The 18,528-nt window shown below is 47.7% G+C and overlaps 1 long non-coding RNA gene across 7 annotated transcripts in view; it reads right to left on the reverse strand.

Annotated features, from left to right (window-relative positions):
- Positions 1-10,870: 10,870 nt before the first annotated feature.
- The window catches only part of LOC137860508 (uncharacterized), a 31,068-nt gene continuing 23,410 nt past the window's right edge, over positions 10,871-18,528 (reverse strand). For 3 of the 7 annotated variants that reach the window (XR_011098971.1, XR_011098968.1, XR_011098965.1), the window contains 2 exons: positions 15,629-15,755; positions 12,804-14,282 (listed from right to left, as the gene is read on the reverse strand). This is a non-coding gene — a long non-coding RNA (uncharacterized lncRNA). The other 4 variants (XR_011098967.1, XR_011098966.1, XR_011098970.1 and 1 more) reach the window with 3 other exon arrangements.

The raw sequence follows: 18,528 nt of genomic DNA on the forward strand, positions 1-18,528 counted from the left end.
GCTGCTGAAGATCTTCCATGTCTTTCGCAGAGATCAGCAAGGGAGGTGCTTCCCATCCAATCCAGCCAGCATACTCCATCAAGAGAAGAGATAAATGGGTTTGGGGGCTTCAGAAAGCCCTCTAGCTTAGGACCCAAGTGTGTCTGCCCTATTAACAGCTACACCACTGCTTGACAGGAGCAGAAGCATGACCAGATTTTATTGATGCTAGGGGACATACGGATAAGAAATCTTAGGAAAGCTAGACATGTGCTGAACGGTTTGACAGACTCATGAAAAAGGTCACCTCTGCTGACCACCCAGCCAGCAAAGGGCTTGGTGTAGCCTCCCCATCAGTCACTGCCCATCAAGCATAATCACACCGCATAACAAGTCTTTAAATAAACTTCACATTTAAAAAGTAACAAAGGACCAGGAAAAAGAACACTGGAAGGGGAGAGAAGTTCAACCACTATAAGAAACCACGAAGACAATGTTCATTTCACAGTTTCATACCTGTAAGAGTTGATTTTTTTTGTTCCCCAGCTTCAATCACCTCTTTGTGAGTGAGATTTGGCACCATCCTGGGTCCCCTGAGGAAGCAGAGGCAAGGATTTTTCCAAAGGATTTGTCACCCATATCTCCTGCAATGCTCCCCTGGGGATTTTCTAATGAGCAAGGCTCTCTTCTGAAAAAATAAAAAAATAAAAAAATAAATCTACCTTTAAAAGACTAGGCCATGGCCATGAGAAACCCAGGAGCAATATTTTTAACTTCAAGTCTCGCGTTTGCCCATCAGCACTGCTGCCCTCCACCTGTTTCAGTAGGATGTTTTCATTATTGTTCAATTTGCAGTGAGTTTAGCTTCACGTCCTTCATTGGATTATTTTTATATTTAATGTCCTCTCCTCTCCTACTCTTCTTTTTATAGAATGGTAATCCAAGTCCCTTGGTAAGGCTGAGTAATCTTGATCAGATTTTAATCAAAGTAAGCCAGATCCTCAGCTGCCAGGATTGATGCATCTGCCTTTAAATATTTGAACTATGTTGCTTTACCCCAGCAAGGAGCAAGCCCCGTCCTTTCAGAAAATTTAAATTCCTCCCTATGCATCAAACTAAAACAACAATACAGAACAAGCGACCTGCTGTGAAGGGGGTTTAATTTATAAAACCAATACCCAGGATTTCAGAACTAAATGAAAATCTGAGATAATCCCTCCCTAAATCCAGCCTGGGAAAAACACTCTGGACAGATCAGTATCAAGTAACTTCTTAAACACACTTTTTCCTCTTGTGAAATCTAGCGTCAAGCCTGAGTCAGAGGGAAGCTACCCACAGTGCCTCGCTCTGACATGACCCGGAGAATCGCATTTTCCGCTGATATAGAAATTGCATATTTTACCCATTCAGGCTTCTCCAGGATGGACCCGCTTCTGCTTTGTTCAGCAATGACCCTCAGTGTCTCTGCCAAACCCCGGCATCCAAAATCAGCATATTAGTTGAAAAATAATGAGATTTCTGGAATACAAAATGCTGGTTCCATTTTCCTTGCCTTTAAAGATGACATGTGCTGGCTTCCCTCCACAGATGAGAAAGATAAAAAAGTACTTACATGAAAGAGAGTCTCATCTAATCACCTGACTGCAGGAGACAAGGCTGAGGTTGAGAGGGAGGCTGTCCCACAGAACGTGTCAGGGTTTGGACTGCAGAGTCTAAGCCAAGACAGAAATAGATGACTGCCTGGCAGACTGGTAAAGGCAAACCAAGAGGGTTATACTGATTTACTTCCACGTTTGGGGCTGAACTCCTTGGTAACATTAGGTTTTTCACAGGTTCTCTTAGGTCATTTTCACTTAGACAGAAGCTAAATCAAAAGCACATCTTGTACTTATGCATCTCCTGAGGAGTTACACCGATGCATCGCAGTAAAAATGCATTTCCATCCTTACTGCTAAGATGGTATAGGGTTCTGGCAAAACCTGAAGACTTTTCTCTAGTTTAGGCCCACTCCTGAACAGGAGGAGGACAACTTGAGCATCTCATTCTGTCTTTAGACAGACAATCAGCTGAACCTGCCATCATTACTGGCTCCAGCTGGGTTAGCCAGGCAAGCCAGGATCAAATCCTGTCCTGCTCATGACTGTTTCTGCCATCCTGCTCCACAGCCACACAGCTCACTTTTGTTTTCCACACCCCAAAGTCAAAGCATGCCAAAGCTGGTAAAAATAAAGTCCTCCCCTTGGAAGAGCCCAAGACAGCCCAACCCCTGAACTGCATTTGGATCTTTACCCTGTCCTTCACGCAAGCCCAGTAAAACCAGTGACCCACTCAGCTGAACAAACAATGCAGGATTAGATGCTGTCACATTAGGGACAAAGCCATAGGAGAGTGCTGTTAAGATGCTATTGCTCAATAAGGGGACCAAAGAAGGGCTGAGGAGAAAAAAAAAAAAAAAAAGAAATCATCTGGTAGTTATGATAGCTGTAAGTAGAAAGCACAAAAAGAGCTAAGGATGAGATGAGGAGTTTGTTTCTTCCCCCGTGGCTCCTCCACTTCTCTGTGGAGTAGACGAGTGCTACAGCGAACACAACCCCACTAGTTTCCCCCATACAGAAAGAACACCAAAGAGGCAGCAAAGCCCCTGGTGTCACATCCAGGGCCTGGCCCCAAGTCCTGCAGGTCTTGGGGACCATCCAGGCAGAGCTTGCCAGCAACTCTTCCCACCCACAGCCAGGCCAGGACAGATTTTGAGGAAGTCCTGGACCTGCAGTTAGCCTCTGCTGTTTGTGAAGAGCCAAAGGCCATCGGGAAGCATAGAGCTGACAGCATGGAGCCTGCAGAAGGCAAAAGATAAGGTATATAAGAGATAAGAAAGCAAGGATAAGGGATCACTTGCCAATTCTCTTAGTCCTAGCCTCAGGGAGGTGAGAGACAGCAATGCATTTAGCAAGAAGGGTTAAATACAAGTTGCTGGTTGCTCTTCCAGCCTCTAGACTTGCCAGACAAGCTGCCCACACTGCACCAATCTGTCAGCAAGCAGACAGCTGGGAAAGCTAAGGCGAATCAGCTAAGGTGTGACTCAACACAGGTTGCATATTAATAGGCATTGCACGCCTATTAAAGCGCCCTGCAAACAGTCTCACAAAGTAGCCTACATGGAGAACATCCACAGAGGGGTTAATGACCATCGGGTCCCGCAAGCAGGCTGTGTCTTTTGTCCGTTCCTATTAGCTCACCCAAGCATCCCTGATGCGAGGCACGGGTTCCTGCAGCAGATGGTCTTATTAGTGCCCATGTGTGGCAATGAGGTGCCACCAACAGGTGGCCCAGACAGTAACCAAAGCACTTCACCCCACTTGCCCCAAAACAAGTTCAAGATCATGCCAAGGGCGACCAAGATCAAAGCAGACAAAGATGTCACGCATAAGTGGTCCGGATTATCCTTGCACATCTTCTGCGCTGCTCAGGTCTCAGCTGGAGCATAATGTCCTGCTTGGGATGCTGAGCTCCAAGACCATATGAACAACTGGAGACAGTCCAAAGGAGACAGACAACAGCAACTGGAAATCTGTAGGAGACTGTTGGCAAGGGAAGACAGAAAGCTGAAGACGTGGTTACATGTCCCAACAAGCAAAAAGGAAATAGGGGGAAAACCTGTTCCTAGCGCTGCTGTGGGAAGAACAAGAAATCCTAATTTTAATTTAAAACAAGAGCCCTTTCAGTCCAGGAGTAGTAAAAGTTTCCAAGTGTATGGACTGCAAAAGCACTAGGTAGTTGCCACTTCTCTGCTTTCTTCAAGACACCCGTACTTAAATTAAACCCTTTGGGCTGCACTACAGAAGACCCCATAACTCAGCCATGAGGCAGTCAAGAGAGTTACGAGCTCATTCTGCACTGCGACGTGGGAACAGATAGTCCAATGCCAGCAAAAAGGAAATTAATTTCCAGCTCATCATAAAAAAAACAAAAAACAAAAAACAAAAAGCCACACAGCAGCTGCCGCTTAGAGGGACCTTTAAAAACCCTTCCAGAGTGAGAAGGACAGCAGGGGAGGGAGCGGGTCCATGCCATTTAATGGCTGGCAGGAGTAGGGGATGGAGTGGCAAATCTGGGTGCATACAGCATCACCTGAGCTTTGGATCTGCTGGAATTTTGGCAGGAGACCAGGATTTGCACCATCCTCTTGGTATTTTTGTCCTACCTGCCCGCTGACTTCTTATGAGTAAAAAAAAAAAACAAAAAAACACACACACACAAAAACAAACAACTGTTTTGTTGGCTGCTTCATCATGGGTCTGCCCTGTTCCAGATGTACTTGCTGGAACTAATTTCTGCGTCATCTTCGTACTTGTCCAAGCCAAAACTCTTTCTTATACTCTGTAGCCCAAACCACCCTGGATTTCAGCTCTTCATATATTTTTGGCTGGATCTGGAGCTCAGGGAGCTGGAGAGATGCTTGGAGAAACCAAGCAAGCTCTGCCTATTTGCCTCACTACTCATCCGAGAGCAGCTCAATACAGAGCCACGGCAAAGCCTCACCATCCGATGGCAAGTCTCCTAGTGACGCAGATAAGGCTCGCAGCAGGTTTCACTGGAGATCCAGCTGTTCCTGAAGGCCAGTCTTAAGTTTTAAGTCCAGAAATATTCGAGTTTCTCCTCTCACGTTGACTCGCATTTGTGCGAGGCTTGGCTCAGACCATCACGCGTACATTTGCAAGGCTGAGCACAAAGTCAACTCAGCTGAGAAGAAACTTCTTGACCTCTTCCACCTCTCCACTCTTTCTCCCACGTGCATTGCTGAGAGAGCACGAGGCACGTCTGCACTGCAGCGAACTATCAGGCTCTGTGCTCTGCCTCCTGCTTTGTTTATAGAGAGTTCGTGGAGATTTGCAGGCCTAGTGATGAATTATAGGGAGGAAGACAAACATATTTTACTGTTCTGGGCGAGGAGCGCTGGAGTCCCACGGACATCTGGAGGAATTATTTGCAGAAAATTAACATTGTTTGTCATTTGCATGATGAACTTCTGGATCTCAAATGAATGATGGGAAGAAACCGGTGGGAGATGTTCATTATCCCTGATGGAGTGAAGCCCCTTGACACGATGCTAAGGTCGCCATGATCTATGGACCTGCTGACTGACAACTCCGAGTGCTCTGGAATTGAACACACGATATAACTGGGGGCGGAAGCGATCTGCCACATTAAATGCCGAGGCGTTAATAATTGTTGCTTGCCTCTGATTGCCAGAGTTTCAGATGCACTCGTTCTGGCTGTTTCACAGGGCAAACATGTTAACCCCTTCCTGACTACCCTGACGAATTTCAAAGGGCACAGCATTCAGCGAGACATCTGCAGGTATCCAGGCAGCATCACAGATTAAAAGTAGTTTTCCAGTCTTGCTTGTTTATCTCTTGATGTGTCTTTTGGGAACATGTTCTCAGAAGCTCCCTGACACAGATTCCCCACCTCTGGCTCTGCAGCAGCTTCGAGCCCCAGACTGCAGCACACCGCGTGCCTTCACCAGCCCTGCAAGGGAGATGCTCAAAGTCACAGCATGGCACAGAAGCCCCTCCAAGTTTTCCCAGTCCTCCAGCACAGCACACCTCGTTCCCACATCTGTTAATATTTGCCACTTGGGAGCTAACTTCAGGTTTCTTCCTTGCGGCTCCAACCTGCTCTGATGCCAGGGAGCAGCTCTTCTCGAGAGCTGGGAGTACCAACAGCCGCGAGGCAGGCACTCGGAGGAATCGCTTCTGAGAAACACCGCCTCACTTAGGACATGGCACCTGGCTTCCCAGCATCTCAGTTTCTTCCTTTGAAAACCTGAAATATTCTTTAACCTGCTTCTGAATATTGCTGCTATGTTCCCTGGGTCAGGGTTTCCTGAACCGGGGGATAAGGTTCCCTCTCCCTCCCAAGCAGAGAGGCATGGCTGGGTACAGAAGGGATGCGAGCTGTCCCCAGAGAGGAGCAGTGCAATGGCATTAGCTGTGCCAGCCTCGTTAAAGAGGGCAAGAAGAGCAGAGGGCACTTGGGCCCGTATTGAATTCACTTGCAGAAGCACTGCCTCGAGTTCTTTTGTAAGCTCCTCTCAATTCCTTTTACCGCTGCTTTCACCACCTACCTCTAAGCAGAGAGAGCAGCACTTCCCTTCCTCACAGAGCTGCTGGGAAGACAAATTCAAAGACATTTTTGAGACAAAGGGGAACAATGGGTACTTGCTGAAAGACAGAAATCAGAAACCCAAATGTTGGCTCCAAATGACGCCAGGACCACAGGAGCATCACCACACAACAAGGGAAGCAAGAGAAATCTTCAGCTGTGGACCCAAGCCTCAAGAGGAGCATGAAGGGATAGAGATCTGAGGAGGGATAATTGCACTGACAATATTCTCTGTGCAAAGGTACAGCAAAAATACGCCAACACCTTGTCTCATATCAAACAAAGCACCACGCTGATTAACACAGGCTGAAAACTCAGCCCCTGCCGCTCGGAAACATCTCAAGGCCATGACACAAGGAACAAGTGGATGGGGCAGCACGGTTTGATCTCACCAGGAAGGAGAGGGATGGGAACACTGTGTAGGTTTAGGGCAGGTGTGCAAGAGCCAACACCGTACCCACCATTGTGCTGTGAACAAACACAGCCCAGGTAATGGCTCCACTCCAAGCTCTGTCCCCTCTTACTGGGATTGCAGCTGAGGCAGCGAAGAAAAATGAGCATCTGGAAGTCCATATGAATAAGCTAATGTCGCCGGGCTGTCAGTCATGTGCTAATACCCTTAGCTAAAGCAACATATTGATCCTGATTGCCTGGAATTGCACTTGAAAAGGGCTGGGTGACATTTCCAAGGAGACATGAGCTACTTTCAAGTCAATTAGCGGCATCGGAGGATTCGTGCCGAGGGGACGCACTCACCTCTGAGGAATGCCAGGAGAGAATGAGAATTGAATTAAGCCTTTTCATACGCCGAGAAACAAATCCTTTAATGGCCTGTAACAGCTGACGGGACACTCAGGGTCGCCAAAAGCATGCTGGCAGCAGCGAGGTGAAGAAGCTTCCTGTGATGAAGCTGGGGACTGCAGAGGAGCTGAATCCCTGCTAAGAGCCCAGGAGGGCACGCAGCACTCCGTGGGATAATCCTCTAGATAAGGGAACAGGAGGGAGCAAAGTGTAAGGTCCAGGTCAACAACACATGTAAAGCTCTCAAATCCTCTCCGGGTATCTGACCTCTCCTGGGGCTCAACAGGAACACCACAACCAGCAGCAGCTCACTTAGGACCGAACAGCATGGGACCCTGGTGGAACAAGCCCTCAACGATAAGCCCAAGGACCAAAGCATAGCCAGGATTTAAATGAGATCTTTTGTCAGCTGCTTTCCCCAGAAATTCCTTCTTTACATGGATCCCAAAGACTCCTACAGAGCCTAGGACCCCAAACGAGTTTGAAACCAGCAGAGCAAACCCAAAGGCAGAGAAATCTGGGTAACTTTTCAATCCCTGATTCTTTTTCTACTTGCGGGTGCTCCGACCTATATTTAGTTTCCATGGTTCCTTTTATGTTCCTATAAACATGAGGCTTGTACCTGAATTCAAGGCTTTCTGGACAGCTTTACAAAGATGATTTCCTGCTTTCTTACAGCACCTGCGGTCATTCTGTCACACAAACCAAGGAGCGTAGCTCTTCGATCCCCGTGCAGAAGGGCGAGGAGTTCTGGTGAAAAGCACTTCAATCCATTTTGCAAGGTGAAAACAAATCCAGCAGCTACAGAATGACCAGGAAGCCTCAGAGGTCCCAGGAGCATTTGAATCGTCCTGAATAAAGAATAGGGGAAAAAAACAGTAAGAGAAACCAAGATGTTTTCTCTGGTATCAGTTCTGCAGGGAGCTCTGCAAGCTCTCAGATACCGTAGGCTTTCTTACACAGACGGCTGATAGCATCTGCCAGCCAGAAGCCCAGTGCCATCTTCAACACACTGGTGACATTCAGAGGCCTCAGAAATGCCAGTCTTCTGCATGTTGCACCAGCCCAGGGAAAGCTGCCCCTTCCCCGCAGCCTCCAAAGCCAAGCAGCTCAGCCTAAGAGCCAAACCGTGCCCTCACCCACCCACCACACCAGGGATGCTGCAACAGGAGCACTGATGGGGCTGATCCTCCTGGCAGGAAGCCACAGCTGCAGCACTGCATGTTTTACTGGGGGAGCAATCCCACAGCTTGCTCCCCATCCTTGCCACGAGGCAGGTTTTCCTAGTCCAGCACAAGCCAAGACCCTTGCTGCACGCTCCCAGCTTTCCCTCTTCCCTCTTCTCCCCACTGCCATGGCCCTGAGCTGAGGAACAGAGACAGCCAGCTTCAGTCCCCAAGGAAATCAAATGGAAACAGTTCCTTTTAACTCAGCTGAAGAAAAGAGACAGTGTTCATAAACCTGCAGGCTTCAAGAATAAATTGATCTCCTAATAGCCCCCACAGACAGGAGGGGGCTTGGGCAATGGATTCTCCCCTGGGTGAACCACCGAGTGTCCTTCCAAGTTCTCAGCCACCATCTCTCACTGGAGATCCTAACACTGCTGGTGATTTTCCAAAGCCAAAACTGAAAGCAGAATTATGTTACACCCAACAAACCCTCCGGAGCCAGGACCCCCATCCTTTTGGTGACAGGCATTACACACACCTCCAAACAGAAACGCTTATCCAAAGTGCAGCCAGAAAGCTTAAGAAACCCATTTTCACTAGAACAACACAGAGGAGGGTGTCAGGCTCATTTCACAAGGACTGGTAGGAGCCTGGATCTCAATTAAAGCTAGCAAGGCTCAAAATAGCCTTTTGCAATATTTCAGCCTGCACCATAAACTGCAGGTCATATTTCTGAAAGCACCTGAGCGACACAAACGTCCAAGCTGCAGTTTCAAAGTGCCCCTTGTTTCAGCACCCGCATATTTTCCTCCGTGGATGGAATATGGTTAGGAGTGACACATGACTACTGTGCAGTACTAAAAAAGTCCAGCAGATCACACTGGTGCGGACAGAGGCTATGCTTACAGGCTGAGAGCAGATGCATACAAGTGACTTTTCCAAGGCTGCACAGTAAATCCAAAGCACAACAGAGACTAACCCCAGGTCCTCCAGACTCTCCGTTTTCTCCCAAACTGCTGCACTTTCCTTTGTCTGCTGTTAAAAGCCAACTTCAGGATACAGTATGGCAGCATGGACACGCTCAGCAGCCATTCCTCTAGTGAGGAGCACAACAGAGAGAGAGAATCCGCTCTTTGTGCAATAGGAAGAAAGCACAGGGGAGCAGCAGGGTGCTCCTGACAAGATGGGAAGGAAAGCAAAGGGGGTTTATATATTTTTTTTTGCCTTTACTGTGAAGAGATGTCTGCATTTCCCTTATTAACGGTAAGGCTCAGCCCTAGCTAGAGAACAGCAGGAGAGGCTAAAAAATGGGATCTTTTCAAAGCACCATTTCTCTATAAATATTGAGCACAAGCTATTGCCCAAAAGAGCAGCCCATTAAGTTTCTGGGGCACTCTCAGCCGTGCAGGAAGCCAAATTTGTTGACTTAATGACCCCTTCCGTGTTTTCAAGCAAAGCAACACCATCCTGCCAGCCACCAGCAGTCCCAGAGGACCCCCACCCTCTCCAGGATGCCTTTGGTGTCTCTGAGGCTGCAGATAGGGCAGAGGGACAGTCAGAGGTGCCAGAGGTGGATGTGCCCAGCTGGCTAGGTGATGAGGGTTAAGGGTGTACTCCGTGCTTGGTCAATGGAACAGGGAGTGAGAAGAGGGCTGGGGAAGCTAGGGGGTTGGGAACAGGGAGGACCTGCCCTGGGTTTAAAAGCTGTTTGCCCTCACCCTGCTTGCCATTACAAATTTCACGTCCTTGGCACAGACAACACAAAACCCAACCTTGTGTCAAGTTGGAGGGTTCAGGTCATTTTCCTCAGAGCCAGCTTTAATTCTCTTCAAGCCCCGATTCACCCCAGCACCCCCCATTGCAGCAGCCTCAGGGAACCCAGAACCAGTGACCCCAGAGCCCACATCCCCACACCAGCAACCTCTTAAATCCCCACACCCCGGGAGATCTTCCCCCTGCCTTCTTACATCTAGCCCTGAGGGCTCAGCTGTGTCTTTTCACATACACATTTTTATGGAGGCAGGGGAAATTAAGTTTTATTGCAATCAGGGCTGTGATTCTCTTTGTCACATGCTCCTACAACACGGGGCGTCGACATGACATGTATCACCAGGAGGGCCACCAGTAAAACCGCAAGAACTAGCAACCGAAAGACCTCGGTTCAGGCCAGAGGCAAGGAAAAGACACAACATGACAAGTGGCTGAACATCTTGTATTGCTCTCACATGTGTCCTCAGGTCAGGTGTGGAGCAAAGACAGTAAGCCAAGGCAATGAAACAACGCTGAGCATGTTTTCCTTGCCCTGTGCCATTCATACTCGAAGGCTGTTCCAGCTGCAGCCACACACTCCCCACACAGCTATAGACAGCGAGGGTTTCTGCTCTCTAAATCTGCATCTCTGGTCTAAAAGCCTATGGGATAAAATCAGGCTTGGGAAAAGGAGCAAGGGTGAGTGCCAACAGGACAGAGATAACAATACCAAATTGGATAAAAAAAATAAGTCAGTTGTTCTATAAGGGCTTTCTGGGACCACTAGTTAATTAAGCTGGCAGTGGATAGGAGTCTATATAACGAGTTCTGTCATCCTCAGCAGGTAAGATTAAAGAAGGGAAGTGGGTTTTGGTGCCCACCCTCCGCCTGCCTATAAAAAAGCAAACCTATTCTCTCTCTGCATGCTCTCTACTTTCACAGAGAAGCAAGAGTTAAAACCAAATCCAGGCTGCTTCAGCAAAAGCACAGACACTGCCAAGCACATGAACATGAGGGAGAAGGCGATCACAAGCCCGCGGCTTGCAAGCTGCCCAGCTTTATTATTTTCTGAAAAAAAGAGACATCTCTCAGTGCAAAGGTTTGTCAAGAGATACAAGGGATCCAATACCTGTGAGGAGCTCCTTCTGAAGCAATTCTCCTCTTGGGAGCACCATTTGGAAGCTGAGGAGCAGTTTTTTGCTTTGCCCCTTCTCAGCCCTCTGCAGGTGCTGGTGCAGCACCATTAGCACCCACAGACCCACGGACCTGCCGGCTCCGTGCTGCACTCCAGTGGCCTCAGCAGAGTTAATCCCAGACAGGATCTTCCTAAGTTTGTGCCCCTTCTGAATGTGTTCCTTTCCACAAGGTGAACTGTAAAGGAAGAAGGGGTTTGGAAAGCCAGCCATGAACAGGAACAAAGAAGTGCTGTTCTCCAAAGGCCCTCAATAACAGGGCTTTCTCACAGAAACCACAGAGCACCATGATGTCTCGGCACACGGGAAAGCCAAGGACTGCAATTACCTTTGTGAACATCCTCCAAGACACCACAGCAGCACTTTTCCCAAACCCAGCCCTTCCAGAAGTGATAGCTTCACAGGGTAAACTAAAGGTACCCTTGTAACCACAGTCCCATCCGAGGGTTTAAATCTCACCCAGGAGCTGAAGCCAGAAAAGTTAAGTGGTTTACACACTTCTGCTGAGATGATGAGTATCGTTTTCTCCTGGCTCCCCACATGACTTACAGCCCCCTCTGGGCAGTGCAGAATTGCTTTTGAAGAGCAGCTAGAAACACTTCAGCACTTTCTGAACAGATAAAAGGAGAGCTTGAATCCAGCACATTCTGGGGAAGAGGCAGATTTTGCTTCCCCGCAGCCGTTTAATTACAGTGGTAGCACAGCCTGGCCAGGGCAGCAGTAACCACCCTGGTGCCCCGGCACAGATCCCAGCACCACCCCGCAGTTGTGTTTGCCATCGGAAGGAGCAGAACTGGACTCTGCCAGCCTCCAGTGAGCACTCAAATCCTACCACATTTGCACACCCCTGCAACCATCCAGCTTCCCCAAGGCTCTGACTGCCAGCGTACCCACGGCAGAGCCAGCCCTGCTTTCACAGCCAGCTTGGGGGCAGACACTGCAGAGGCTGCGAAGAGGAGCTGCAGGGAGGAAGGCACCGGCACATCCCAACTCTTCTCCAAAGCACAGCAACGTGATGGGCTCTTGGCAGATAACAGCACGGTGTGGATGCAGAGCAGCAGACCAGTGGCAGCAGGACCCCAACAGGGCGAGCTGCACCCCAAAACCAGCAATGAAACCATGGGACTGAGCAGCAGCACACTATCCCTCCTCCCTCCATGTCTTGCTTGTCCCAGTCTCATGAGGCCTTCCAGCAGTTCGCAGCTCAGGAACGTCTTTCATTAGTTTGCTTAAATGCTCTCCAAACCCATTTAACTTTAGCATCCCCAGTATCCTGTAGCAATGAGTTCCGCAGTTTGCAGGCACACTGCGGCAAGCAATTTCTCCTTCTGAAGCATCCATAAAGTAATTTCACTGCGGATGCAGAGTGAGATGAAAAAATCAGGAGGCTGTCCGGAGGAAAAGAAATAAAAACAGCCACAGCTTTAGGAAGAAGAACTGGCAAGTAAAGGTTAAATGAACTAGGTTCATTCAGCCTAAAAAAAAAAATTAAGAAAAAAAGAGAAGGCTAAGGCACAGAGGCATAACAATCTTCCAATAGCTAGCAGGTTATTAAGACAGAAGTCGATTGTTCTCTGTGTTCACAGTGGCAGGAGAAGAAGAAATAATTTAACTTGGAGCAAAGAAAGCTTAAGTTTAGACATTAAAAAAAACTTTCTCACCGGAACAGATATCAGGGAAGTTGCAGAATTTTTCACTGGAGACAACTACGGAAAGGTTAAGCAAACACCTGTGAGAAGGGGAAAGGTGTAATTGATCTTGCCTCAATGCCAACCTAGAAGGAGATTTATCTGCAGCAGCTCGTTCCAGCCCTCTGTTCTGCAATACGAACAAAACTTCCAAAATGCTTTCTTCATGCATTTTTAATTGCATTTTAATTTTCATCCTCATGTAGCTCGAGACACGTAAAAGAAGCAGCCATGTCTAATAAATCAGGAATTACATGTTTCCCATTTCTCCAATGTAAGAAAAAGATGTAAAAGTTCCAAATCAGAACAGATATATGTTAAGCTATACAGTCACATCAATAAATATGTATGGGTGTCGCGTCCCCTTCTGCTTTGCCAAAAATAGTACCAAATTATGCCAACCAATGAGAAACTATGTTTCATTAGGAAATGAACTTTAAAATACAAGATTAAAATGTGCTTTTTAAATCAAGATTTCCTGCTTGTTGATTTAAATCATGATTAAAATGGGTGATTTAAATCAACCATCCTGAACAAAACATGCATCTTTCTGAAGTCTTCAGGGTGGAGAAGACAGTGGTATCCTAAGGATCAGCCAGATAATTCTAGTTTCTACTATGCTGCTCTTTCTCCAGCTAAGCAGTTCTATTGCGTTCATCTTTTGTGAACTAAAAGTAATTCCCCTACACAAGCCTGACACCCCGAGTCCCTTCCATTAACCTTCCACAGACCTTGTGCCTGTACACCTCTCCTGCCCAAGGAGCATCATCAAGGAATTTCAAGCTGACACCGAATCAGGCTCAAACAAACTTCCCTGCTACAATTATAATCAGATCCTCCCTAGATGCAAATAACAGCCCCCACCCTTCCGTGCGTGGGCTCCAATCACAGCTCGTGAATAATTACGGCAGGATTTCAAGAGCCGCCCTCAAGAACAAGTGCACTGTGGAATCAACATGCCTTCTTGCGGGGCTCAAAGGGTAAAGACAAAGTGGGAACTGCCCGCCAGTGAAGCAGAGAACAGAGAGCCCCAGAGACTTCACTAAAAACAGCTGTTGAGCTTTTCATCCCCAAGTTAGACCCGTGACACCCATGAGAGATGCAGTGTACCTTTGCCAGACTTCCAGCATGATCTCAAACATTTTATCCAGGGATGGCTGAGCCTCTCATCCCAGCCTTGTCTCATTTTTCTCTTCCCAGCACGTATTCCCTTCGCTGCTCAGTGGACGTGGTAGCCAGACATCGTTAGGAACAGAGCAGAGTCTAAGTGAGGTTTGCAGGCTGAGGTGGCTCTGAAAGCCCCACTGGGAGCTATAGCCATGCCTCACATGTTTGGGTGGCACAATGCCAAAGCTGACCTGCAGTCCCTGAACTGACACAGCCATACAGCTTGATGCGTGGCCCTACCCCACAGAGAAAAAAGAAGGTCACAGCCAAACACAGCAGGAGAGCACTGCTGGACATCACACTCCTCAGCCCCACCGAAGAGCACCAGGGTCCCACAGCAGGCAATGGCTCCACTCATCCACAGAAGGGACCTGAAACAGAAAATAAATCCTGAGGGGTACATGGCCAGAACACCTCACAGCTTTCTCTTTCCTTTCCTCCAAACACCAACCTATGGTTCAGAAGACTGCCTAAACAGCTGTTATATATATATATTTAAAAATAGCTTATAGTTAACTTTTTATTTCCAAACTTATCTAACAGATGGGCAGAGTGCTAGCAAGGAGGCTGAGCTTCAGTTATTGCAAATCCAGAATGACTCTCCAGTCACTCCAGGCACATACAGCCACCTGACCGACCTACATGGGCCACGTGGACTACCCCAGTGCCAGAGCCTACCTTGCCATATTAGACTGGGAGAGAGATACCCTGAACCAAACTTTCCAGCAGTAATGTGTAAAGTGAAGTCAACTTGGTCAGCCCAAGAAAATAGCTCTGGGAATTATAAAGATCTCAGCCCCAATTAGTCCGTCCAGGAAGGAAACACCTCAGAGTCATTTTAACAGTCTTGACGGTGGTAATTTTAGTGGAATGGGAGGAGGAGTGGAAAAAAGGCATCAGCAAGGACAGAAGGGAGAAACACAAACAGTACAAGAGATGAAAAAGAAAAGCAAAGACGAGCACAAAGAAATAAGCAGAGCTCTAAGAGGGAGTGGAGAGCACAAAAACAACTCAAATTTTTCTCAGTGTATACCGAGATTTCATCAGAAACAATACAATTCCACCAAGTAACACTTCAGTAGGAACGCAGCAAAAATGAGAATTCAGATTTTTTTCTCCTCCCCGTAAAATTGTAATTTTCTCTCTTTTGGCTTTTAAGAGTCAAAAAAAATCAAAGAGCTGTGAAGATTTTGAATGCTATTTTCTCATTTCTTTCTTCTTATCCCTGCCATTAAATGAAATAGAATGAATGGCACCTAGGCAGGATTCACCTTCCTTTCCCTTCCTACCTATTCTAACTTGCCAAGAGTTTTTTTTTTAAACAAAATATAAAGAGTCTGTAAAAGGAAAGGCTAACTTGTGTTGAAAATTATGTTTCTAGAAGTCAACAAAGCTTTGAATACAAGCACAGAATGGAAACAAAAGGCAGCAAAAACATTACTAAAAATAACTTTTAAGCTTCCCATTAAGTCCTTCTTTTCTGTACAATGGATTTGGTTTTAACTCTTGCTTTAAATTGGCTGCTGTGTTGTCTGTTGTTTTTACTGATTTAATATTTCCCTCCGTGTGAAGTTGGGCGTCACAACAGGGCGCTGAGCAAGTCAGGCTTGGTATTTCCACCTCTGTATCAAAAGCCAAAATACGTTCTTGATCTCTTGGGCAGAACAGAAGAGAGTCCAGAGAGAGACAGAGAGAGCATTAAAATCAAATTCAGCACCTTCCACGGAATGCGAGGCACCTCTTCTCTTTCTGTCTGTCATCCCAACCAATTCTCCTTGCCACCCGAGAAGCAGGCCAGCACCTGAGCATATTTCGCAGATCCTTCTGTGATTTGCAAACTCGCCCTGTGATGAGAGAAATCGGCAGCACACTAGTCTGCGTCTCCTGCTCTCAGCGAGCAAACTGACTGCCTGGCCCTGGTTTCTGTCATTAGAGACAGGAGTCGTTAAGAATTCATGCCCACTGCCAACGCTGCATTTTTGGAGAGGTCTTGCACTCAGGCAGAACTAATGAGCAGGCAAAGCAAGAGAACGACAGCTAAAGCAGAAAACACGCAGACAAATATATCCAAATTGAGAATGCAGACTTATCCGAAGGTCTTCTCCCCTCCAAGGTACTTCAGCAGCATCGCATAATGAAATGTTTACCCAGGGGAAAGGATGATTGTCATACCTGTTATATGGATGGGGAGGCTGAGGTAGGAAGAGTGTGACTTTATCCAGACACACTGGAGGGCTGTGTTCAAACTGGGACTGCATTTGAAAGGACTGGTCCTGACATATTCATTCAGCTGAGGAGATCACCAGGTGAAGACAGCAGCATCACCTAGATGGGTCTGATGGCTGTGAATTCTCAGCTGTAAAAATAGGCCAGATAATGCCTGTCTGTCGAGGATTTACCCGCCTGTACTTGCAAAATACTTTGCAGTCATTGGACAACGGATTTTTATCAAAATGCAGCCAGAGGCTGGACAAGATAATAGCTTCCCCATCTTCCAGCTCCTGCAAAAAATCCTGCTGGTTTCTGCAAGCAGAAGGCAGTGCTTCTTGCTGTAGTTCCGCATGCAAGAGCCATCCTGCGGAGCATGTGCTTACCGCTAATAAGAGCCCTAAGTGCAGTGGGCGAGCAGAGAACTTAATCACATATAGGAACAGGGCATGCAGAGAAAGGACTCTCAGAGGGCTGGGCTCCCTCTGTGCCTGCGGAGCAGTTTGCATAACGAAGGATGCTCTCCATGTATACATGTCTGCGTACCGCTTCCCTGAATTGTGGCTGCTGGGAGAATCGTAACGAAAGCATTTCTCACTCACATCTGTTTACATTGTAAGCCATAACGTTACAGCAGCATTTATTCCTCCTTCTCTTCCCTTTCTCTTCCCTGCCTGCTTTTTCCCCGAGCATCCCATTTTTTTAGACCTATAACCCTGAAAATGATGCAAGTCTCCCATTGATTTCAATTGGCTTTTGTTTAAGGGCTTGATAGCCGAGAGAAAAATTGAATGATCATTCATTGAAAGAGACAGATTTGGCCCAGTTCCCCAGCTGGTGTAAATCAGCACAAGCCCACAGAGCTCGGAGGCTCCCTGCCCTCTGCTGATGGCTTCGCCCACTTGTGTGCACGCAAGGAATTTCAATGCTGCTGCCCTGCCCGTACTGCACACAGACCCAGCGTGCAGTTTTCAGCTCTGCTCAGCACTGCATGGCCAGGGCTCATCCTGCTCCCTCTTCCCACCCACAGCAGACACCTCCATGGTCAAGGCATCCTCACTCTGGCTTGGGAAGGGTGAAAGAGGACCTAATTATGTATTTACTCTGCCTCCCTCTATCTCCTCGCACACCAGAGCCCACCCAGCACCCCGTGGGGAGGCTGCCTGTGCTGGGAGCATGGCAAAAGGCACCGGGAGGATTTACAGCAGCAGGGGCCTAAGGCAAGACAAGACAAATGCCATGCATGACTCCGTAAGCCATGCTGCTGCTGGAAATCCTCTGGAATTAACTTCCCCCTGTGATACAGATAACCCTTCCTTCCACAGCTCACCTGCATGTCCAGCCTGAGCAGGATGCTCCTGAGAGACGGGGATGAAAGAGGACCAGGAGAGGATGCTGCACACCACGGCACTGCCATCTCAGGGTCTGGGGTCAGCCAGGGCTCTGAACAGGAAGGAGGAGATGGGAGAGGGCCAAAGGTAACCAAACCTCTGCTAAAAGGTCTTTTTCCATGCATTTGCATTTACCTGAATCAAGGCATATTGCAGGAGAAAGGCCCAGAGAACAAGAACTATTTGCCTACAGCCTGATCAGCTGGGTCCTTCTTCCCCCCCACCCCAGAGGAAATTGCTTTGGTAGTCCAGGAACGGAAGGGAAGAGCCAAAGCCATGAAACGATCAAGCTAACAAGAGGAAAATCTCCTCTGGCTGGCATGTCTCTTGCTCACCTTGATTAGCCGAGCAGGATATAGACATAAAATTACAATTGCTTCCTCCATTCCCCCTTGCCCCCCTTTGTGTGGGGAAGATGTTAAAAACGTCAGGCTTGATTTACCCTGACACTCTGACTGACTCACGATACCTATAAATCCTCCCCACCAAAGGCAATCTCCTCTTTACCTGCTGCACAGCTGCGGATGGCAGGGGGGAGGGGGGGGAGACTGTCTCCCCCTCTCACCGTGTACATCAAGTCCAATAACTTCTTCTTTCACCTGCCTCAAAAGAGGAGACAGGGACCTTTTGTTCGGGTTGCTTATGCTTTGGTGTGAGTGTGTTTTAAACAAGGCCGAGTGATATCCCTTTCGCTTTGCGGCTGTCTGTGTTCATTTTTATTGATGCAAGAATCTGGGTATGTGCTGGAGCACACACGTTCAGCTCAATCTGACCACTGCCAACTGCATTACAGCTCAATTTCACCAGGGTGATTAGCTCCAAAAGGAGAAGGGGGGGGGGGGGGAAACGACAACCTATCCTCGTGCAAACTTCCAGGCAAGAGAGGCACGAAAAGCAATAGCTGGGGTGCGTTTTGGATAGAATAGCAATAGAAAGCTCTATCCAGGAGGGAAGGAAAAGGGGTGGATGAAAGCAGAGAAGGAAAGATCTAATAGGAGAAGTGAATGCAGTGCAATCT

Source organism: Anas acuta, chromosome 8 (genome assembly GCF_963932015.1).
Source record: "Anas acuta chromosome 8, bAnaAcu1.1, whole genome shotgun sequence".
NCBI lineage: Eukaryota > Metazoa > Chordata > Aves > Anseriformes > Anatidae > Anas > Anas acuta.